A 23092-nucleotide genomic window follows, 5' to 3' on the forward strand; every position below is an offset into this window, starting at 1 on the left:
GTCAAACATCGGGGCTGTTAAGCCGGACTCTGGAGCAACCGCCGGCAGCTGAGATCCTTCCGAAGGCAGGTGTGACCACGTCTGTCATGGGCAATGAAGCCTGAAGGGGCTGTTTCCGGCCAAAGAAGCCCCAACCCAGGCCGGGCTGAGGCCTTCTCCTGGTCCACCTGGCTGTCCCTCCAGCCTCATCCTGAGCATGTCCCTGTCCACCCCGCCTGCCCCGCCCCTCCATCCCCCTGCCCCGCCCCTCTACCCCCTGCCCCGCCCCTCCACCCCGCCTGCCCCCCCCTCCACCCCGCCTGCCCCCCCTCTATCCCACCTGCCCCGCCCCTCCACCCCGCCTGCCCTGCCTCTCTCCCTTTCTGAGCCAGGCTCTTCTTTGCTCTCCAAGTCCCTTCCGGATATGTCCTCTGTCTGGGACACCCCCTCCCTTTGGACCATGTCATCCTGGGGGAGGACTCCTGCCTTTCCCCGAGGTGAGTGTGACCAGCTGTCTTAGTGTCCCCAAATCCCTCTGCATATGGAGTCGCTGTTGTGGGACTGGTGGGACTGTGGGGTGGAGCTTGGGGGGTCACCTCTTGTTTGTCTGTCCCGAAGCTCCACTGCCATTGGGGGAGACGGGATCCAAGGCCTGCCCAGGTGCCGGGGAAAGTTGAAGGAAGGGAGGGGAGGAGAGGAGGGGCCGGGGCCCATGGGGGACAGACGCCGGCACCGGAGGCCGTGAGGGGCGGCCTGTAAACACACGCTAGTATTTGGTGGAGCAGACACTTGGCAAGAACGGTTCCCCCTGAGGGCCCAGTCTGGAGCTGGTGTCTGGGGCCTGCCTTCCTCTGCCTCCCACAGCCTCGCCCCTCCCCGCATTCTGAACAGAGGCAGGCAGCAGTCCACCCCGCGCCAGGCTGGGATCTCCCAAAGGAGCGGAGGCAGTTCTGTGTTCATTTGTATGTTGTTTGCGTTCTACTCAAAGGTGGAACCATTCTTGTAGCTCCCGGGCTTGGCATCTGGAACCGTGGTTCTCCTGAGACCCGTCAACGTGTGGTTGCTGGTGGCCGGCTGAGAGGGGAGCATGACGGGGACTGAACTTCACATGGTGATACTTTAGAAGTCACGTGACACCTTCAGCGATTTCCAGTTATTTCGCTGTCAAAACAACATCGAAAGGTAGTGAGGGCAGGGGGCATAATTTCCTCCTTAAAGGTGGGGAAACGGAGGCTCAGAGATAGCAAGTCAATTGTGCAAGGTCACATGGCAAATGAGTAACTTGGCAAGGATCTGGGAGCGCCAATCCTCTCTGCTCTTCTCTACCCTCCGCCCATCCCCATTTGATTTATTTAGTCCTCTGCCAAGAACCTAATGGGGGAAGATCATGGGTCTGTCCGGTTTGGAAGGACTCAGGGAGCCAAAAGAACAAGGATCTGTGTGGCCCTTTCCTCAATGCCTCCAACGCCAGTGGCCGGCTTATTCAATGCCTGTGTCCTCTGCCTCTGGTTGGTCCACTGTCCCCTTTTCCAGTGTGCAGCACTGGGAGGGGGTGGGCTCCCTCTCAATGCTCTCCCTACATCCTCTTCTCCCAGGCGGCCCCTTTGCGGCTGTGCCTCCATCTCCCAGCGCTCGGGTGGCGTGGCCTGGTGCGTCCTGATTTCTGCATGTAATCCACGCTGAGCTGAGGGGAGGGCTGAGGGGCTTCCTTACTTGACCAGTGTCTGATGAGTGGAGGCCTAAATGAGTCCAGATGTGAAGATAGGAAGGCAAGGGGAAGAGTCCCACAGACCCCGAAGAGCCCTCTTGTTCCGTCGCCGCCCCCCTGCCCCTGCCCCTGCCCACCGCCACGTCCCGGGCACCTGCTACTGCCCCCGTCTGCCCTCGCACCAGAGCCCGGTTCTGCAGGGCCTCCGGGGCCCCGTCTGCCCCATGTTCCCTGCTGGGCTGTGGATCCCACCTGGTCTAGTCCTGGGCGTGCAGGCACGTGCACACACACACACACACACACACACAGAACCTGTGGACACCGACAGCCACTGACACCCACGTAATTGCACACGCTCCCGTACACACACAAGCGGCACGCAGGACCCAGATCACACAGCCGGGCAGGGTGGAGCTGGTCCGAGCACCTGTCCTCCTGGACCCTGGATCGTGCTCACCCTGCCCCGCCCCACTTGGCCTTCAATGCCACCTGAGCCTCTGCAGGGGCCCCAGGTGGGGGTCGCCTGGACCCCCCTCCCCCAGGAGCCCGCTTCGTCCCCTGTGACACGGAGCCACGCCCACGGCGCAGCTCCACGCTCTGACGCCCCGTCAGGGACAGGCCACAATCTTCCACCCGTTCTCCTGTCCTGGCCCCAAGCCCAGAGCCCCTGGGGCATCGCCCACAGTAGATGAGGTGCCGTGTCCCCCACACCCGAGCGGTGGCCAGCACATGCAGGAAGGCTCGCGGGCTCCCTCCACATCAGGCTGCACGGAACGTCCTCCTGGTGACCTCTTAGGTGCGGGGCGCGGGGGGGGGGGGGCCTGGAAACACGCTCACAGGTCAAAGGGCGGGCACACCTTGCTGTCCATCATGGATGCTCCTCGCAGGTGCTGGTCCCGCCGGGGGGCCGAGGATGAGCATCTTGCGGTCTCCTGGTGTCTGTCCCCGTCCCTCATGTATCCCCCCTGGCCTTGGAGACTGACGGGGAAAGGGACCCGGGACCCGGGGCGGGGAGGCTGGGACAGGTCGGTGAGTCCCATTCCAGGCAGGAGTGCTGGCAGATGTCCCACCCAGAGGCCCTGGAGGGGCAGGAAGGCCGGGTTCAGGCCTCCGCCGTGAGCACCAGTGGGGGTGGCAGCCAAGCCCGGACCAGAGACCCTGAGGCCTGGCGGCGGTCTTCGCTCCCGCGGTCTCCAGCCCTGAGCAACACTGAGCCTTCCGGATGCCAGAACCCCATCCCCCAACACACCTCCTTCCGAACCCCTGGACTCAGAATGTCCTCCTGGCCAGCCCGACACACGCTTGGGTAAGTGAATGAGCCGGAGGCCGAGTGGACGGCTGAATGGACAAGCCTGCCGGACTTCACTTAGGAGCACGATGCACAGTACTTTGGGCACGTGACGGTCGCTTCCGGTCAACGGGCTACAGGAGATCTCTGGGCGAGTGGAGGCCCGGGGTCTCCCCAGGTGGGGCCGGGGGACACTGGCGGGCTCTTGCCTCCTGTGCTCCAGCACCCTTGGCTCAAGGACCCGGGGACTGGCAGGTGCAGCCCTTACCTCTGGGGCCTGGCCCGGCCTGGAGCGCTGCGGGCAGGGGAGAGAGCAGAACAGCAGATTCCAGTTCGGCGGCAGGGATGGGGCTGTGGGAGCGGTCGGTGGTCTCCAGGGAGGTGACAAGGGCCTCCGGGTGGTCTGAGAGGAGGCTGGCAAAGGGGATGAAGGGTTGGAGAGCGATACCAGGAAGGAGCAACATTCACCTGGCTGGGGGGCTCCACCCCTCACCTGCGGGCAAGCCCTCCCTTAGTACCTGACGGGCCCCTGGAGAGCCCCCCCACCACCCCTGCCCCGGCTGAGGGTTTGGGCCCCCGATGCCGATGCTCGCAGCCAGGAGCTTCCTGCGGGGCTCCGCGGTGGCGTGAGGTGGGCCCTCTGCGGGAACGGACGCCGCTGGGGCCGGGGAAGAGCCTGGCCGCGCCGGGCCTCCTCCCGGGGCTCTCCCCGCACACCGCTGGCAGGACGGGCGGGAGGCTGGTGCGCCCGGTGGCCTGGAGTGTGACTCAGCCAGAGCTGCGTGCCAGCGAGTGGCAGAGCGTTGCCTGCCAGATTAAATTAGGCGCCTCAAAATTAAAAATACATATTTATTTTAACCGGTCGGGGTGTTCGGAGAGACATGAAAGGGCGGGGAGACGAAATGTTACAAATTAGATAATTAAGGCAGCGGAGAGGAGAGCGTGTGGAATGGGAACCAGGAGGGTGAATCGCGAATCCCCACGCCGTGCCAATTTAGAGGAGAAAAGAGAGTGAGGCGCGCAGGAGGAAAAACAAACAGGCAACGGAACCGAAACGCAGCCCAGAGGGTTCCCTCAGTGCTGGTTCAGGGAGTTAGCGGAGGGGAGCAGCGGCCAGCAAGGTGGGCCCGGGGCCAGGGGCGGCGCAGGCCTGGGGGGCACCGCGGCTGTGGGGGGGGGTCACCTGGTGCCTGGCACAGGGAGAGCCCACGGTGGTGCAGGGAGGGTGCGTGGCAGGTGGCGGCCGGGCCACAGTGGTGTCTGGGGTGTGTCTGGAGAAGGCAGGGTTGGCCACAGACCCGCGCCGTGTGCCCCCCCCCCCCCCCCCCGGTCCCTGCTGCCGTGATGCGTGACATCATAGCACTGAGGACGTTGGTGATGGCACTGGGCTGGCGGGGTGGAGCACTGGTCAGAGGAGGATGACGCGGCATTAAGGGGACAGGGATGTGGCGGTGCTGATGGTTTAGGTGGCTTCTGGGGGGCCGGGATGATGCTGATGTCAGACCAGTGGTGGGGGCACCTAGTACCTTCTGCCGGGTGGGGCCAGCTCAGAGCCCAGCCGGGCCCCCAAGAGTCATCACCCTACTGCTCTGCTGCCTGTGTTCCTTGAGGTCATGTCCTGCAGACAGAGTAGTCCCCAAGGGCCAGAGGGGGGTGGGAACACAGCAGGTGGGCAGTGTCCCTGGTGGGGTTGGGGTAACGCGGGCAATGGAGTGGGTGCCGGCCGGGTCCCCACGTGAAGGGGCTGCCTGTCCAGCTCCCACCCCGGCTGGCCCAGAATCCCACTCCTAGGATGGGGAGTGGGGGGGGGGGGGGCGGGGGCCTGGGCCATGCCCCCCAATGGTGTCTATGGAGATAGCTCTCTGGGAGCGTGCGTGTGTGTGTGTGTGTGTGTGTGTGTAAGGAGGTGATGGCCTTGGCACACATCCACTCCCACCCACACCCCCAGAACCACACGCCAGCGTGCATGGCACAGTCCAGGGTGGGACAGGCAGGCGATGTGGGTCACAAACGGGGCCACGGCTGTGGGACTTGTCCCTCCTGGGCTGACCTCCTTAGGGCCCATATTTAGAGGGTGTGAAGGACAGCTGTTCCCCAAACCCCGAGAAGGTGGGGAGGCCGTTTCCCAGTGCGTGAAGGAGCAAAGACGCAAGGATTTCTCTCCCCGTCCCCCCTCCCCGGGTCGGAACAGGAGTCAGACAGACAGGCCCTTGGAGCCCAGAGCTGATCAGACGGTGCTGGAGACTCTCCCTCACCCTTAGCTGCACAGCCCCCGCCTGCAGCGCCCCAGGGTCGGACCGTCTGGACCAGGAGCGGAGGCCGGTTTCCTGCCAGGGGAGGGGCTTGGCTCACAGGCAAACCCCCAGCCCCCGCCGGCTCTCGCCGAGGTCCTCTGGGACCTGGGGAGCAGTGGCCTGTTCCCTCCAAGGCCAGGATGGGGACAGGGCGGCCACATCAGGGTGACTCTGGGGCCCTGACACACCGACTCGGCACCTCTGGAGCCTCGTTTTCGAAATCCAGGGAGCGGGCGGTTCCCCAGGACCAGGCAAGGGGGGACCACGGCCCTCCTGACCCGAGGCTTTCTGCATACCCCCTAGCCCGTCCCTTTCTGCCTTCCTCAGAGGCCCAGGAGGGAAGGGGACGCCCATTTCACAGATGAGTTACTTGTAAAGGGGGCTCTGGCTCGAGCTCTGATATCATACGGAGCAGCGGACACAGAGCTGGATTCCCGGGCCTCTGCCCGTGGCCGTAGCCGTGTCCCTGTCTGATCGAAGAGCCTTAGCTCTGCCACAGTGGGGGCCAGAGAGTTAGTGGTGGTGGTGCCCCTCAGGTGTGACTGGGCCCCAGCTCACCTGGCTCTCCCCGGCCCCAGGGCCTCAGTCACTGCTGAATCTGGAGGGGGAATGTGTGTGTTAGCAGGTGCCTCTGTGTGCAACACGTGTGTGTGTGTGTGCACATGGGTGTGTGCACACGCATCATGTACACACAGGAGTGCACACCGATATGCATACGCACACTCACACCACACACGTGCGCACCCCACACTCACGCTTGGGCGTGGATGCAGGCGTGAGGGCAGAGCACAAATGTGGCTAGCCCGCACGCATGGACACGTATGAACACATGAGGGATGTGCAGGCCCCACAGTATGAGGGCACAGGTACCTGTGCTTGTCACACGTGTGTGCGCATGCCTGACACGTGCCCGTGGCCGGCGGAGAATGGAGTGGCAAATCCCCGTGGCCTCGAAAAGTCCGGGTGGCGTGTGAAATAAACCTCCCAGATTGTGTAAAGGTCATGCTGTGCTTTTCACAGCTCGGAGAAAGGTGTGGGGAGCTACCTGTGAATTTTAAATTGGGCCAAGTGGAGACTGGCAAAGTGTCCGGGGCTTGGCAACCGCGGGTGGCCAGGCTCTTGGCCCTAGAATGGCTGCGGCTGGGGGCCGTGGCTTCTCCCTGTCTGTGGGACTGGCCGGAGTGTGGCCAGCCCCTATGCCCTAGCCCCCCGACCCCCGTATGGAATGTTCTTACCCCCTCCCCTCCAGTGCTCCTCCTCCTACAGGAAGGCTTCTGCGTGTTCCCCAGGCTTCTTTCCCTCGTCCGGACTCTCCTCGCGTAGGAGGACTGAGCCGTATGCCTCTCTCACGGCACATGTGTCCCCCACAGTAGCTTTTGGGAAGCTTCACTGGCCTGTGACAGAAAATGCCACCCGGGCCTGCCTAAACCATAACGGGGATGGATTGGTTCATGTAAACGAGAAGTCTGAACTTTGTGGGTTTCAGGTCAAGTGCGATTGGGGCTCCAGCTTCCCACGTATTCTGTTGGTCAGAACTTAGACCACGCTGCAAGGCAGGCTGGGGAGTGAGGCGTTTATTCGGGCAGATTCTCACCCAGCAAGACACCCAGGCTTCCATTCTTGTGGAAGAGGGGCAGTAGGTAACGGGGCCCGGGCCAAATGGCTACAGACACCACCTCCTGGGAGCCCCCCTGCCCCAGGACATCCCAGCACAGGGCCTGGCAGTCCAGGCTCAGCTGGCAGCCGGCACTCAGTGCGCACGGGCTAGCAAAGTGGTGCCTTGCTCCAAGAGCAGCAGACGGAGCAGCGGGCGAGTCAGGCACTGTGCTTCCCCTAGGTCACCACACCCTGGTGGGGAGACAAGCCTTAGAGCAAGGCAGCCGTAGCAAGGGACGCGGGAGAGAGCCAGACAGAGCTGAGGACGGGCTTCCTTCCAAAGCTTCGGGCAGGGAGAAGGCAGGGCAGGGCAGGCCAAGGCAGAGAGGACCCAACGGGTGGCAGTGGGGTACACGATCCAGCGGCCGCCCTACAGCGGCCACGCAGAGGTGCGCTGTGCGGCCGAGGAGATGGGGGGCCTGCCGCCCGGAGAGCGGAGAAGCGAGTGCCCGTGCCCGGCCAGTGTCAACGGGCTGGAGGTGGCATGTGACCGGCAGAGAGGGCCCCGGGCTCCCGGCCTCCCCACCCTCCCCACCCTCCCCACCCGCCCCTGCTGCCTGCTTCCTGCCCTCCTCGCCTCACCCGGATCCTCAGAGCCATGAGGGCTGTCCTCCCGGGCCGTCCGGGGAGCCCGCGTGTCACGTGCTTAGCTCACAAGCCCTCCCCCGCTTGGCAGGAGGGTCTTAGCACAGCCGATTCTGACGGCTACCAGGGGGCCGGTTGGCAGGCAGGTGCCCAAGGCCGGGCCCCCACCCCAGAGGCCCTCACGTGCCGAGCCCCCATCCCGGCATTCCCCACACTGGGGGCCGCGCGGAGGCCTCTCAGGCTTTCTGTGTGGGTTTCCTGCCCCCGCCCAGCACGGCGGCTGCCCAGGCTCCACGATGCCCTTTGACGGTGGGCAGAGGTGGTGCGGACCCGACCTGAGGACGAGGCAGAAGCAACAGAGGTCAGCTGTGTGCCGGGAGGGGGGCTGCTGGCTTCGGCCCGTCCTGCTTTCAAATCCCGGTCCCTCCTGCACCTGGGCTGCCCTGGGGCTGGGCGTCTGTGCCTGTCGCGTGGAGCCAGCGTCTCCACCGGCAGAGGCCAGCACACTCGAGGCGCCCAGGGAACCCCAGTCTGCTTGGAGAGCAGCCAGTCCGACGAGGAGGGGGTCCCCCGCCCTTGGAGAGCCCCTGGGGGAGGCAGAACACCCAGAGAGAGGAGGAGGGAGGCGGAGGCCGGGAGGTCACAGGTGCAAATAGAGGAGGGGGCGGAGGAGACGCTTGGGGCCAAGCCTCACCCTTGGCCATGATGTCACCTTGAGAAGGACGCGGGGGCCCAGCCAGGGCGCGGCCACCTGCACCCCATATGCTCCCACCAGGAGTGGTCCCGAAGCCTTGTGTCCCTGGGGTTGAGGCTTTATCCTCGACAATTAAAGATAATAGATTAACCCGTGGAATTCTAGGAGTTTTGACATGTTTTTGTATTTGCGAATCTGCCACCACAGTCCGTGTACGGAACGACACCATCACCCCACACTTGGCGGGGCCGAGAGTCGCCAACGCTGGGCACACAGGGGGCAGCGGTGCTGGGAACCAAGCCAGAAGGAGATGGCCCGGGCAGGCGGGCGGGCAGCCCCAGAGGCGGCTGCGTGGGGTGGGGGGAAGGGGCCCCCCGGCCAAGCGTGAATTGGTTCGCTCCACACTTGCCAACCCTCTAGACATTTGACTTCGCGTACAGACCTGCTCAAAGAGGCAGGGAGGAGAAAAGACGGGTGTTTGCCGTCGCGCCTACCGCGACCCCAGCCTCTGGCCACCACTCCTGTGACCTCTGTCGTAATCGTCGCGTCCTTTCCAGGACGTCCTGTGGGTGGGCTCGCGAGGCTCACAGCCCCCGGGGGCTGGCTTCTCGGACCTGAGATGCAGCTGCGTCATTGGGTCGACCAGCAGCTTGTTTCCCTTCCGGCTGGGGACTATTCCGGGGCGTGGGGCTGCCCCAGGTGGCTTTGCCATCCTGCACAGAAGCGTGCTGGTCGGTTTTCAACTCGGGGCTCGCACAAAGACGCCGTGCACGCTTGTGGGCTGTTTGTTGCACGTGGGTAAATGCCTCGGGCGGACACCCGCCTGCCAGAAGGCCGTCGGGGCCCGTGCACACCTGTGTGCAACTCGGGCAGCAGCCGCCAAGCTGTTGTGCAGAGCGGGGGTCCGTGCGTGCTCCCGCCGGCAGGGCCGGCAGCGAGAATCCCTGTTGCCCACTCTCTCGCTGGCACCTTTGGTTCAGCTGCTCTAACGGGTGTGAGGTGGAAACCCGTAGGGTCTGGGTCGGCATTTCCCTGGGGACTAACGATGTTGCGTGCGTGCTTTCTTATCACCCAACGCTCTCTTGGGTGGGGTGTCTCTTCTTTTGCCCTTTTCCTTAACTCTTTATTTCAGAACCATGACAGGCTCATGGGGACTGGCACAGGTCCCGTGGGTTTCCTGCCTCTGGAAGCATCTCTTTTTGTCCTCCGATCCCGAAGGATACTTTAGCTGGACACAGAACTCTGGACCCCAGCTCTGAACGCATTGCCTCACTCACCTTTGGACGCCACGGTTTCCCACGAGGCATCCAAAGCCTTCGGATGACTTTTCTCATAAGTGATCTGTGATGCTTCTCTGTCCCCCTTCGAGGGCTTGTCCTCTATTGCTAGTTGTTTGTTTGAATCTGATGCGCCCAAGGATGAACGTTTTGGTTTGTTGACCTTGGATCTGTAGGTGTGTGCATTTTACTAAATGTGAGAAAATGTCAGTCACTCTTTCTTCACATTTTTTTTCTGCATCATAGTCCTCCCCATCTCCCTCCGGGACCCCACGTTCGTGAACATTAGGTCCCGGAGGTTCTGTTTCTGTTCCTGTGCTGTTTGTGCCCCTGGTCGTTCTGTCCCGTCTGTTCAGCTTTGAACTTAAACCATGAGTACTTTTATTTTGGTTGTCTTTCACTTCTCATGTTTCCTTCTGGTTCCTCTTTATATGTGCTCTCCCTCTCTCTCTCTTTTTTTTTTTTTTTTTTTTTTCTGAGCCTTTCTGTATTTCTGCTTGTTTCAAGAGTGTTTGCGCTTACCTATTGAAACACTTTTTATGATAGCAGCTTTTCCGTCTTTGTTTGCTAATCTTCACATCTGTGTTATCTTGAGTTGGCTTCTGTTTGTTGTTTTGTGCCGTACAGAACGCAAATTGTGACTCTCCCGTTTCTTCATTTGCCAAGCCGTTTGGATCGTGTCCTGGAAACTCTGAAGATTGTATTAGAAGGCTCTGGCTCTGCTCTAAGTCGTGTGAAGGTGTAGACACTTTCACTCGCGGAGGCAACAGGCCAACTGCGTGCAGGCTGCAAGTTCCAACCGGCCTTCAGGGGTCGCGGTTCCTCCTACCAGTCAGTGTGGACAGGCTGTCGGTGCTGTTCCCATCTGCCCCATGCGGGACTCCATGGCCGCTGTGGGACTGGCTGTGTCCGCCCCTCGGCCACCTCTCACCGTGGGTGGTGCACCGTTTAGGGGCCACGCATGTTCGGCTTGGGTTTGTCCGCACCAATCAGAAAGGACTATATGCGGTTACTTTCCCCGGCCCCTTCTCTGTGTTCCCCGGGTATCTGCCCTTTCCTGGGACCCTCCCTTTGGTCTTCCGGTCTAAAGGTGGGGATTCTCTTTAGGACGCTCTGTGTTCACTGCCTGCCACTGTGCCTACATCTGGGGCCACGTTGGATGAGGACAGATTTGAAAAGCATGGGTCCGTCTCACGTTCTTGGGGGCACAGGTCCTGATCCGAGAGGGACTTTTCTCCTCTTGCATTCATGCCAGGTGCCCGCAGACCCACTGCTGCCATGCCAACCACTGCAGGTGCTCCTGGGGCTGGGTGTGGGGACAGCAGAGAAGGAAAATCAAGCAAGGAATGTCTCCCACTCTCCATGATAGGAGTCCTCTTTGTTGTTCTGGGAACCAGAACTGGAGGGGTTTTCTCTGAGCTCTGGCTGGGCACCAACACCCACCCTAGACTTGAGGACACCAGAGGGGTGACCCGAGGGTTGACACCAGTGACCCGAGGGTTCCTTCGAGTTGCAGTCACCTGCTGACGCTGACTTTCCAGAGTGCTGATACGGCTGTTCCCTGCGCTCAGTCTGGGTGTCGTAGCCACGTTCGGTGGGAGGGGGCAGTGAGTTCTCTGTCCCACCGAGAACCTGAACCCCAGGTACTTTTAACACAGACCCCCTCCTCCCCATGGTCTCAACCCCAGGGGTGCCTACCTATTTCCAAGTGGGAGGAGAAGGCACAAGGGGGTGGGGATTCCCCGAGTCACCGTCTGTCTTCCCAACAGTGAGGAGTCACAGACCCTCCTGTCTAAGCCTGACCTGTCAAGCCAAGGCATCACCCCGTGTGTGGAAGGTGGGGGCAAAGCTAACCAGGCCTAATGACAGGGCAGGCCGTGGGTGGGCCTTCACCCTTTGAAGCCGTCACTGACCATGCAGCCTGCGCACTGCTCCCGGATCATTCCTGAGTTCAGATGGGTTCTTGTCTGACCTGAAGATTCTTTGACTCTCTGATAAAGTGAACTGTTCTCTCCCTGCACGGCTCAGACTAAACATCCCTCCCTGACCCTTCAGAAAAACCTTTATCTTCTCGCTGGATGCAGCCCGTGGTCCGATAGATGTTTGTCCCAAAGCTTCTCATCCTTTCCCGTCATCAGTTGGGCGGGAAAGCCAAGCATCTGTGAGACCAAGTGCAGCCTCGGGGGGACGAGGAGCCCGTGACATGGCGGCGGGCCCCCCAGCGGGTGTGGAACGGGCGGGGATTGCACGGTGACGTGGTGCAGCAGAAGGGACACGGGTGGCACCGTGGCACCGAGGGTGGTGGTGATGGAGGTGCTGGTGACCCCGCGGTGATGGCAGGGGTCAGGGGTGGCGGCCAGGCGGAGATGTGAAGTTGGTGTGAACGTTCGGACCCACCCGACGTCGGCTCCCCCCCTCCCCCCCCCCTCCCCCCCGCCACCACCTGCCTTCTGGTGCAGCCCATCCCGACATCGGGCAGTGGCCGAGTCAGGCATGCGGGGACTGGATGGGACGCCGGCCCAAAGCCCACAGGGGCGTGGGTGCCGGGCTAGCCTTCCAGTCCCCTGGCAACTGTGAGCCCCTCTGGACTCAGGCTACCCCGCCAGGGCCCGGGTCCACCAGTGACACCCCTTCACTGTCTGTGGCGGGTGACAGAGGAGGGCAGCAGGGAGCCAAGGTCCCAGCATGGGGTCCTGGCCAGGGGCCGCCCTGCCGTGAGCCTTACGCTCTGATTCCTGCCATCCCTCAGCCGTCCTGTGAAGATGTCTCACACGCAACCACAGAGAAGCCAAGGTTTCTGCAGAGCCCAGGCAGGGGCCACGTGGGCAGCAGACCCAGGCAGCCCGGCCCAGGGGCCTCACGAGGCAGGGCTGCAGCCACGTGGTCAGTCTGGGAGGCGGACAGGAAGAACGTGCCGGGCGGGACCGTCCTGGCAGAGGCCAGTGGCCAGCTCCGAGGGGTCCGCGGTTGGGGGCCTGGGGACACGAGTGGAGGGGCCCGTCCTCCCACTCTTGCACTCTGACGGGTGGGGGATGCTGACCGGCTGGAGCCCCTCCAGGATGGGAAGCAGTGTGCAAAGGGTCCGGACACCAGCGAGGCCAGGGGCCACGTCCCCTCTGCCGTGTGAAGGGCGGGAGTGCACACCTGTGCTGGAGTTCGTGGGGACCCGGGAGGCTGGGGTGGATGCACGAGGGACAAGTGCGACAGGCCCCAGAAAGGCCAGGCTGCCCTGGGTCCTCGCAGGGGGCCCAGCAGGTGAGCCCGGGTGCTAGTGGAGAGGGCAGGTGGAGGGGAGGTCAGGGCTCACAGAAGGGCGCTGGAAGACTGGAGGGGGGTCTGGCCTGGGGATGGGGGCGGGAGGACCGGCCAAAGCCAGGACTGGGGTGGGGGCAGGGCGAGCGGGGGGAGGGGTGGGCACAGTGAGTCCTCGCCGGCCTCCCCTTGGAAGGAGCAACTTTGGATTTCAGGACGGAAGAAGCAGTTTCAGGTGGTCCCGCTCTTGGTGTGGAGCATTTCTGGGAATCAAAAGCTCCAGTCAGGGCACCAGACTCTCCCACCAGGTTTGGGGAGGGGGTCATCGGGGAGGGCCTGGGAGGGTGGCCGGGTCCAGGACCCCGAGGACCCATCCTGCAGAGCCATGGGCATTTCACGATGTTTTCCGGGGCACCCAGCCCCCCAGAGACCCTTCCGATGGCCTAGTGTGGCTCTGTGGGTGGCGCCCCTGTGCCCAGGGGAAGGGTGGAAGGTGGTCTGCTGAGGTCTCCCAGCCCCAAAATGGAGGCCCAGAGAGGCCCCACAAAGCTGCTGGACAGTGGGTGAGATGAACCCCTGGAGCAGGGGCAGGGCCGGGAGAGCAGAGTGTCCGCGAGAGAGGTGTCCCGGGGACGGCCTGGGGGGTGGCCAGCCCACCACACCCACACAGCACGGCCTGAGCAGCCTCCCTGCCTGGGCGCCCACGGGAGGCCTCCTGCCTCTGCTGCCCCAGCCCCCTGCCCTCGCACCCGTGTCCTCGCTGCCCTCTGGCCTGCGAACGCCCACGCCTCCTTGACCCCGTTTCTAGGCGGCCTGCCCCTTCTGCACCTCCCAGCCTGTTCTCACCCCCGAGTGTGGCCAACACCGCTCAGAGCCGCGGGCACACCTCTACACAGCCGAGGTGGCTGGGCTGTCCTCACCAGCCCTCCCACCGCCGCCCCCCCGAAGCCCCTGCAGCCGGACACCGAGGGCTGGCAGGGGCCTGGCCCCTGGAATCAGGCCCAGGCCCCTCAGTGGCCTGAGTCCTGGCAGGTCCCCAGCAGTGGGGCAGCAGAGAGGTCTGTCCCTCTGTCTTAGGGCTGTTAGCCACTCCCCTTCTCAGAGCCTCCGCCTCCCCATGTCTAATATCCACTTCATGGACTGCAGGTTCCAGAAGACTCTGCCCGGGTGGCTGGGCACAGGGGCACCCAGGGACCCAAGGCAGAGAGAGCCGTTGGCCCACAAGGGAGCGGGGGGCAGGCAGGGCTGAGGGAGGGAGAGCTCGGGGTCAGCTGCCGGGCACCCTGGTTTCTGCCAACAGAGGGATATCTGTGTTGGCCAGCAGCTTTGGGGGGTAGATGGCAGGCGTGGTGCTGGGGGGGGGGCCTGTGCGGGAGCGAGGCAGGCAGGAGTCCCCTCCACGGCGAGCTGACGTGCTGGTGGGCTGGGTACGGCCCAGATGACACCGGGCCTGGTGCCGCTCTCTGACCGAGCCGACCTGGTTTCCCCTGGGATCCTCCTCCACCCGGCGGGGGCGGGGGGGGGGGCCCAACTTGCAGTGGCCATGGCCCCTTGCACAGGGCCTCATTGTGGGGCCCGGGTCAGCTGACAGAGGGGCCACCCCTGCCCCTCCCCGGGGGACAGGGACCCCGGCGCTGCCCCCTGGAGCCAGCGGTGGTGGGCTGTGATGGCTGGAGATGACCTTCGGGGACACAGCAGCTGGTGTCCCGAGCTCCTGGTGGCTCGCACGGCCCTGAGCCACGTCCAGTATCCTCAGTGCACCTGGCGGCCCTTCAGCGTCCCCAGCCTCCCCACTGGCAAGGTGTCTCCCGATTCACAGAGCTTCACGGCCAGGCTGGTGGGGCTCCGAACTCAGAGGGAAAGAAAACCCAATAAACTCCCATACGTTCCTGGCAGGATACTGCTTCAGGCCCGGGTGGATCTAGGAGCCCGGGGGGGGGGGGGGGTCCCGCATACACCCCATCTTGCTCCTCAGCTCTCAGACGAGCTCCCGCCTGCGGCACAGAAGCCAGTGCCTTCACGGCAGAAAAGGCTGGGAGGGCCTGACTGGGAGCGGGGAGCATCAGAAACGGGGTCCACAGGAAAGAGGGATTCAGCCAGGACGCAGACCCTGAGACTGAGATTTGCCTGCTGGGACTTTCCTAGGGAAAGCTGCTGGGAACATGTGGCAGGGGGGAGGGAGGGAGAGGCCGCCGCGTCCCCGAGGCCTCAGCTGGCTGACAGGAGCAGGGATGGCCCTGAGGAGCTGTCCCAAGCAGGGACAAGGGTGCGGGCCTCTGCAGCGCACATCAGCCAGTCCTGGGTGTGGGCTGCCCCACGGACGGCGAGTGAGTGAACGCCTGTCAGCCAGGGTCAGTCCCACAGACGGAGGCACACGAGTGGCGGGGAGCCGGCTCCCTTGGCCTGAAGGGGAATCTGGGGTGTCCACGGAGGCCACTGAAGGCTGTACAGCCAGGGAAGGGGACAGGCTTGGTGGCAAAGCACCTGCTTCTGAGGCTTCCCCACGTGAGGCGAGGGTCTCCCGGGTGAGAAGGCTCCAGTGGGGGGTGGGATGTAGCTGGGGGGGGGGGGGAACTGCCCTCTTTGGAGGACAGGGATGGGGAGACCTAGACGGGGAGGGACCACAGGGCTCCCATCACGTGTGGAGCACTGTCCCTGCCGTGAAGCACTCAGGACAGTCTGTGATGCAGAGGGATCCAGACCACAGGACGCCTGATGGGGACACTTTCAAGTACACATAGGTTCCCAGATGGGACCTGAGTACTGGTCCTGCCTGGAGATCAGGACACATGCTAAACCCCAACCCTTAGCACATTCTGACCCTGGTCACACCCTGAGCCCTGACCCTGATCATATGCTGACCCAGACCCTGGTCCCAGGCTGAGCCCTATGTCACTGGATATGCACTAACACAGCCTTTGGCCCCACGGAGGCCTGGGTGGGAGAAGCAGAGAGCAGGAGCGGCGCGAACTCTGCTTCAGGTCGTTCATGTGAGCCCACTGACATCCACCAACATGTCCGCTCGTCACCCTGCGCCCCTGCCTGTCCCCTGCAGGCCCCGCCTCCAAGCAGGAACAGCGAGACCACACTGTGCTGTGCTCTGCGGTAACTCCCAAGACCGCACTCACTTTATTTTTATCCCCATCAAGCCCTATAAATACAACAGTGATCACCAAACACAGGCAATGCGCCCAACACCTCCCACCCCAGCACTGGCCCACGGTCACCAGGGGAGGCCAGCGGCAGTACACCTGCATGGCCAGGGACGGGGCAGGGACAGGTGCGTGAGGCTCTCGAGGACAGACCTCATCTCCGCTCCGTCTTGGACGGCCCAGCACTCCCCTTTCTTCCAGTTATGGTGCGAAATACAAAGAGCTGCGTGCCAGCCTCTGCGTACGTCACAGCCACGTGGCTGGTCCCAGGCACCCATTGCCCCGGGAGGAACTGAGGCTCAGAGAGGCAGAGGGACTTGCTCTCAGAGTCACAGAGCAAGGAAGAGCAGCAGCCAGGTCTGAACCGGGACAAGGCTCCGGGGTGCCTCCGGGAGCCACATCTCACGGGGCGTGGCTGGGCCGTGGAACAGAGTGGTGCCCAGTGGCCCAGGGGAGCTTGGATCCCCCGGCTGTGGTCATCACAGCGCTGCCGCTGCTGGGAGCCCCGCCCGGCTCTGCCCGGCCAGCCCCTCGGCCCGGAGTCCTGCCCGCAGCCCCCTTCCCTGCCACCATGAGCCCGATCAACCCACACTAGGATCTTCAAAATGGAGGCTCCCTTCCTTCCGAGGCCCCACCCCTGCCTGCGCAGGGCCCAGAGACCCCCTGCACTTGCCTTGGACGGACCCATCTGGGACCCTGGTGGTCAACGGCAGGTAGCTGCAGCCCCGTGTGCTCCAGCCCTTTCCCTGCGGAGGGGCCGAGGGAGCGGCTCACCTGGGTCCAGCCCAGATCACCTTTCTCTCAGCCTCCACGACCTCCAGGGGGCCAGAGATGCTGTCCATCCTGGTGCCCACTCAGGCCCCACGAGGTTTGGAGGTGAAGGAGTGCAGGGCCCGTCAGCCCCAGAGCAGAAGCCCCTGGTGGTACGTCAAGTCCCCCCGGCCTGCTGTTCGTCAGAGCCCGCAGCCTGGCCAAGGGGCAGGTATCTGGGACAGAGGAGGGACAGCTAGGGGCTCTGGCTGGGAGGGCACTGATGGAGCATGGGCAGCAGTGAGGACCCAGGGGTGTGGGAGAGACAGTGGGGCGAAGGCAGGGTCCCCAGCTCCGAGGACCTGTGCTGCCACCACAGCTGGGAGAGGATGAGCTTGCCTGGGGGCCAGGAGCTCAGGGCCAAGGCCTTGGGAGGCCGCATCCTCCCTCTGGGCCTCAGCCTCCCTTGGAATAGTCCAGACCATCTCCAAGACCCCTTCAGCTCAGCCACACGAAGCCCATCATTCATTCCCTCACTTGGTTATTCGTTCGACAAACACCAAGAAAAGCAGCCATGTGCCAGTCGCTGCCGACAAGTAGCTGACGGTTCGGGGGGGCAGCCGGTGCCATCGGTGCCGTGGGAGGGGTAAGCTTGGAGGAGGCCCCACACGCAGGCCAAGGAGCGGAGGCGAGAGTGTGGGGAGGGTAGCCTCGCAGGCCGGAGGAAGTCACCTTCCAGGCAGAGGAACCAGGCTGGGTGGAGACCAGGGGTGCGGGCAGAGGTGGCGGTCGTGGGGTCGGGGCAGCGTCCGGAAGGGTCTGGGACGCCAGGCAGGGAGCCTGGATGTGACCCTGGTGTGACGGGTGGTCCAGGAGAGGCACACCCCCCACCCTCCCCCAGATCAGACCAGGCCCATGAGCCAGGCAGGATAGAAGCCCTGCCTGGGCAGGGCCTGGGGCCAGGGGCTCCTCTTCCTGCCCTCCCTGGACCCCGTCAACAGCCCCAAGAAGTGGGGCTCGTGGGTGTTTTCTGCCCACACACACGGCGCTGTCGTGAGGTTTGGTGGCATGCTTGTGGCGGGGGGGGGGGGGGGAGCCTCTGGAGGCACAAAGCGTTGTGATTTTGCAAACTGCTATTCTCTGTGATTTTTACCTTCGCTCATTAGCATCTCATTACCATGTTTCCTCGCAACAACGGTGGGGGCTGGGGGCTCGGGCTCCTGGGGTGGGGTGGGGGGGAGCATACTGAAGTCAATTCTTTGCTCTGTGAGTGTCTGGGACTGTGTTTGTGCGCCCGGAAGGGGGAAGGGAGGTGGGGGCTGGGGCAACCCCCGAGCGCTATGTTTGAAATAGGGAGTTTGGGCAGAAACGGACACAGGAGGTGGATGCGGCAGCCTTCTTCAGCATCCATGTTAGACTCACGCTGTTCCTGCCTGACAAACTCCTACTCACCCTTCAGCACCCAGCCCAAATGCCCCTTCTCTGGGAAACCTTTCCGACACGACCTCACGATGATCTTATGGCTCAGCAGGGGATTCTCCGGTCCTGTCTGTCCCCTCTGCTCCTCTGAGATGCTCTGAGGGTGCCATCCGCACGTTCTCATGTGCCAAAGGCCAGGGGGCCAGGTGCTGGGCTGAGGGCTCCGAAAAGCTTCCCTGGCACCGACCCCCTCAAGCCTTCCGTTAACGCCACAGAGTTGGAAAGAGTTGGAAACACTGTGGTCTGTGCCGCTCGCATGCGTGAGGAGGCGGCTGGCTCGGGGCAGGTGTCTGACTGTGGCCCACCTGGCAGGCACGTGGTGGAACCAGGGGTCGAGCCACACACCCCAGGGAAGGCGCCACGGGGAGGCGGGAGGCTGGGGCTGCTGGTTGGCTGTGGCCAGTGGGCTGGCGGCTCAGCCGGAAGGAGAAGAAGGGCGGCAGCGGCGGGGGGGGGGGGTGTGTGTGGACCCCACCTGCCCCTAAACGGATACTCGTTACCAGGAAGACAATGTGTCGTGTTTGCAGAGCACCTCGGAAGAAACCACAGCGGGTTGCAGGCTGTAGGTAGGTTAGTTCCGGTGTGAGGGTCCCCGGGCCTCTGCCCCTCACTCGTGGAAAGTTCTGCGGCCAGGCCTGTTGTTCCAGCTTTGCCCTGAGAGAACGCCCCCTGAGGCCCCCCCCCCCAGGAGCCCGAAGCCCAGTCTGGGGGAGGGCCCCCCATGCAAAGTGGAGGGGGGCTCCCCCCCCGAGGCTTGCACACCCCTGCCGTCTACTTCTCTTGCCCCCGATTTTCAAGCCCCCCACTCTCTCTGATGAAACTGCTATGCTTACCGAGTCCCTGGGAGATGGTGGCAGCCTGATGCACCTGCCCCAAACCCGCAGGTGCGGCCTGGGCTCAGAAAGGTGAAAGCCCGGGTCCTGCAGAGGGCGGTGCCCTTGCCTCTGTCCACCTCCTGCAACCCAACCTTTGTCGCCCCGAAATCAGTCACCCCCTAAGAAAGCCAATTGCCCGTCCTCTCCCTCCTGTGGCCGGTGCGTCAGCATGAGGCCCGGAGAGGCTGAGCCCTGCCTCTGCTCAGGGTCCTGTGTCTGGGGGCCACCGGGAGCCACTGCACCGCCAGGAGGCTGGGAACTGTGCCGCTTCCAGGGGGACAGAGATGAGCGTCGGAAGTGTCCCGGCCACGGCGCCTCTCCTACCCCCTCCCGTGCTTACCTCCTGCTCACTCCTTCTCACCACGAGCTGTCGCTGGCCGCCTGGGTGTCGGGCCAAGGTCCCTGGTGCCACCCTATGGGGGCCGGGGTCTACCGCACAAACAGGTGCCGGTGTGAGAAGGCTGAGCTGTGTGCCACCGACCGTGAAGAGAGGGAGTGGCAGGGCCGCGTCCACAGTCCGTGCGTCTGCTGTGGCCGGGGTGACGCGGCCCCGTGTGCCCCTCCCACCTGGGGGATGTGCGGCAGAAGCGGTGGTGGAGGGCAGGGGTTCTGGAGTCAGTGGTGGCTGCAGGGGTCAGGACGTGGGTACAGAGGAGCGTGTGACAGCCCTACGGGGACGTCCCCAGGCTCCTCGCCTACCTCAGGACACCCGCAGCCCCCTCCCGGAATCGCTACCCCTCAAGGCTTCCCTATGCCAGCCTCTTTGTTGGGGGGGCCTCTTGCTCCCCAAGACCCCCGTTCTGCTCCCGCGTGGCTACCATCAGGTTCCCAGTGCCCATTTGTGGCTGCCAGACTGTGAGCACCATGTCAGAGGCCGTGTCCTGATGGCGACTGCTAGGGGAGCCACCCCCCGCCTCGTATTAGGCACAAGGGCTCCGAGGGAAGCTGGGAACCGAGGCCCCAGGATGAAGGCACTTCCTAGCCTCCCGTGCTGCTACAAGGGACTTGGCTCTGGCCAAGGGGGTGGGGATCGGGGAGGTGTCCTCACAAGGGCAGGACCGGGGTGGGAGTGTGCCTATATGCCTCTCCAGGGTCCCGTTCTTCCCGCAGGCTGGAGAGCAGACATGACGGCCGCAAGGCAGAAGATCTTATCTGAGGGTCACGGGAGCAACCAGATTAAAGGAATCTGGGGTCCTGGTGACCATGAGGTCACCTTTGCAGCCCTATTGCCTGCCTGGACTCGAGTGTGCAACATTAGAAGCAAACACCGATTTTGTCTCAGCCGACGTTATTGGGGCTTTCTGTCCTTAGCAACTGAATCTAATTGTATGGTATCCCCAGGGCCTGGCATGTTGCCTTGACATTGGAAGCAAAGATTGTTGAATGAATGAGTGACGGAGAGCAGGGTAAGATTTGGCGAGAGAGGAGGGAGCGCACTGCCAGGTGGCGAGCCCGGGGTGTGGAGACGCCCCCTCCCTCGGGGACGGAGCATGCGTGGGCTCTGCTGTTCCCAGGAGGGGTGGCAAACCCGTCCTTCACTGAAGATGTGACTGGCGGAGACAACACTCACGGTTTGCTTTTGCTTTTTTCTCTGCCACTCCTTCTTGGCGTCAAATACCTTGGGAGGCTGTTACAAGTCTCACGCCGGAGTCGATCTCCTAGGAGCCCAGGGCTGTGACGAGAGCGGTCTCAAACGCTTGCCACGTGCTGGGCCCCGGCCACACCTTCCCCGCGTGTGCCCCTCTCCACGTGTCCCCTGCAGAGGAGCCTCGGCACCCCCGCGCTCCCGGATTCGCCCAGCCCTCTACGTCGCCCGCGCTTGGGCCGGCCTCACCGAGTTACACGGGGGACACCGTGCGAAAAGGGAGACCGGCAGGTACAGCTCACGTGCTCACTCGTGCCCTCGGCGCTGCCCTTGAGGCCACGCCGTGCGCCAGGCCGTCCTCTGTGTGCTGTTGTGCAAGCCTCCCCTCAGGGGACCCCTCCTGCTGTGGGCAGGACAACACCTACCAGGGTGATGGTTCCATCCTGAGGCGCACAGGGGTTGTTATCTGCTGGGAACGGTGTCATCAGCAGCATGAAGGAAGCAGGGGCCTGTTTCTCCCGTGACGATGAGTCTGGGGGCGCACTTGGGGCAGAGGCTCCCCGTCCTCGGCTTGGGACCCATCTTCTTCCTCCCGGAATAGCTGCTGTCCTCCACACATTGCCCACACTCTGGGCTGGGACAGAAGAGGGCAGGACAATCAGATGAGCTGGCCGGCCTCCTCCGTCCCTTCTGGAGGGGCCTGAAGACTACTGTGCCTTCTCCCATCATCCCCCCGTCAGGACGGTCACATGGCCAGCTCCAGCTGCCAGTGACGCTAGGCGCATTCCCGCCCTGAACAAAATTGGAGTTCTGTCGGTAAGGGACAACTGGAGACTGGGCCACAGCGAGTCAGGTGCTCACGAGACTTGATGGATGGACAAATGAGGGCTACGGGAGCAGTGCGGACCCGCAAACCTTGCGGTCTGGGCAGGGGTGAGGGAGCCAGGCTCCAGAGCATGGAGAGCAAGGGTGGGGGAAGGTGGCTCACTGCAGACCCCACGCTGACAGTGTTTGACCCGGAGATCCAGCATAACCATGGAGAAGCCCGTGTTGCTCCTGAAGCCAGAGCAAGCATTTCCAGGGCGGCTTTAGTGGGAGCTGCACGGAGGCTCCTTCTGGAGACCCTCCACCCATCCCTAACCTTGTGGCTTACACCCCTGCTGAGGCCTAAAGGGAAGATCCACACGGGGGGGGGGGGGGGCTCTGAGCTAAGCCAATCCCTGCTCTCAGGTAACAACCCTCCCTGCAGGAGCCCATGCCTGTCACTCGTCCTGTGGGCCATAGAGTTCAGCCCAGTGGTTGGCCTCACACTCCAGCAGAGCCAAAGTGTCTGGCTCTCAGGTGGGCATCTGTCTCGGGAGACCTCTCTCTGGAAGCACCTAAGCTGTGGTCAGCAGTCACCATCATGGCCTCTGCAGGGCAAGGGACTGGCTTCCTTTGCATTCCAGCTGTCCTGGGGGCAGGGTACGCGCTCTGACGGAAGTCGGGCTGGCCTGTGAAACAGGCACAGGCCATCGGCCCCAAGGCTGTGGTGAGCACACGAGGCCCAGCCCCGGCCCAGGCTGATCTGAGCCAACGTGTGCTGGCCTGCTCTTGTCGCCTCTTCCTCCCCACCCGTGCACGCAACACACAAGCACACACACGTACCACACACAATCATCCCCCTGCTCCCATCCGAGCATACCCGCGGCACACCCTTGTGCTCACACTCGTGTCGTGCACACGCATTTGCCCAGTGTCCATGTGCATGCCCTTGCACTTGTGTGCCGTGCACACACGTACCCAGGACTTGTTCACACACACATCTGTGCCCAAACTGAAGATCCTGTAATGTCACGGGCATCGGGGAGCAGGGCGATCCAGGAGTCCTGGCAGACAGGAGGCGGCCCGCGCCCAACCCCTGCATGGAGATGCTTGGCCGTGTGGGGACAACCCTGCCCACACCCCTCCAGGCCTGATCACCAGCAGTTGTTAGGACGCTGCCTTGGACCTGGGCCGAAGAGGCAGGGCTGGTACGGAGGCGGGAAGGACCCAGCCCCAGCGGCGGCTCTGGGCTCGCCTGTGGGCAAGCAGGCTCAGGCACAGGGCATGCGGGCCGGAGGGCACACAGCCACCGGTCCAGCTCTTCAGGGGGCGCAGGCAGCGTGCAGGAGGGAGCCCGACCCCACGAAGGTCTCTAGAGGGCCAAGTGCTGCTCCTGGGCAGAGGCCCCGCGGGGCTGCCACCCGGGGCGAAGGCCTCTGAGGCCGAGGGCTGGGCTCGCCTTGTCCAAGCTCACTTCCATCCTCACCCTCCTCACCCCCGCCCGCCTTGGTTCCACGAATGGGAGACCGAGGCTCGGGGGTGACAGCGCACCTGCCACCTCAAGGGGCTGGGGAAGGGACTGAGCGTTTCCGGGTACCCTCGTGCGGCCCTCGAGGACCACGGCCTCGACGCCAGCCAGGAGCTCCAGTCAGAGAAGGCTTTCTGGCCCAGCCGGCCGCCGTCTCCGGCCGTTTCCGGTCGTCCACGCGGGGCA

The 23092-nt window shown here is 63.5% G+C and overlaps 1 long non-coding RNA gene across 1 annotated transcript; it reads right to left on the bottom strand.

Annotated features, from left to right (window-relative positions):
* Positions 1-364: 364 nt before the first annotated feature.
* LOC123585387 lies at positions 365-23055 on the bottom strand. The gene is made up of 5 exons (XR_006706128.1): positions 22357-23055; positions 21000-21208; positions 20560-20661; positions 3244-3389; positions 365-1140 (listed from the first exon to the last, which is right to left on the bottom strand). It is a non-coding gene; the product is annotated as an uncharacterized LOC123585387 (long non-coding RNA).
* Between the last annotated feature and the right edge of the window lie 37 nt (positions 23056-23092).

This window comes from Leopardus geoffroyi, chromosome C3, assembly GCF_018350155.1.
Source record: "Leopardus geoffroyi isolate Oge1 chromosome C3, O.geoffroyi_Oge1_pat1.0, whole genome shotgun sequence".
Lineage (NCBI taxonomy): Eukaryota > Metazoa > Chordata > Mammalia > Carnivora > Felidae > Leopardus > Leopardus geoffroyi.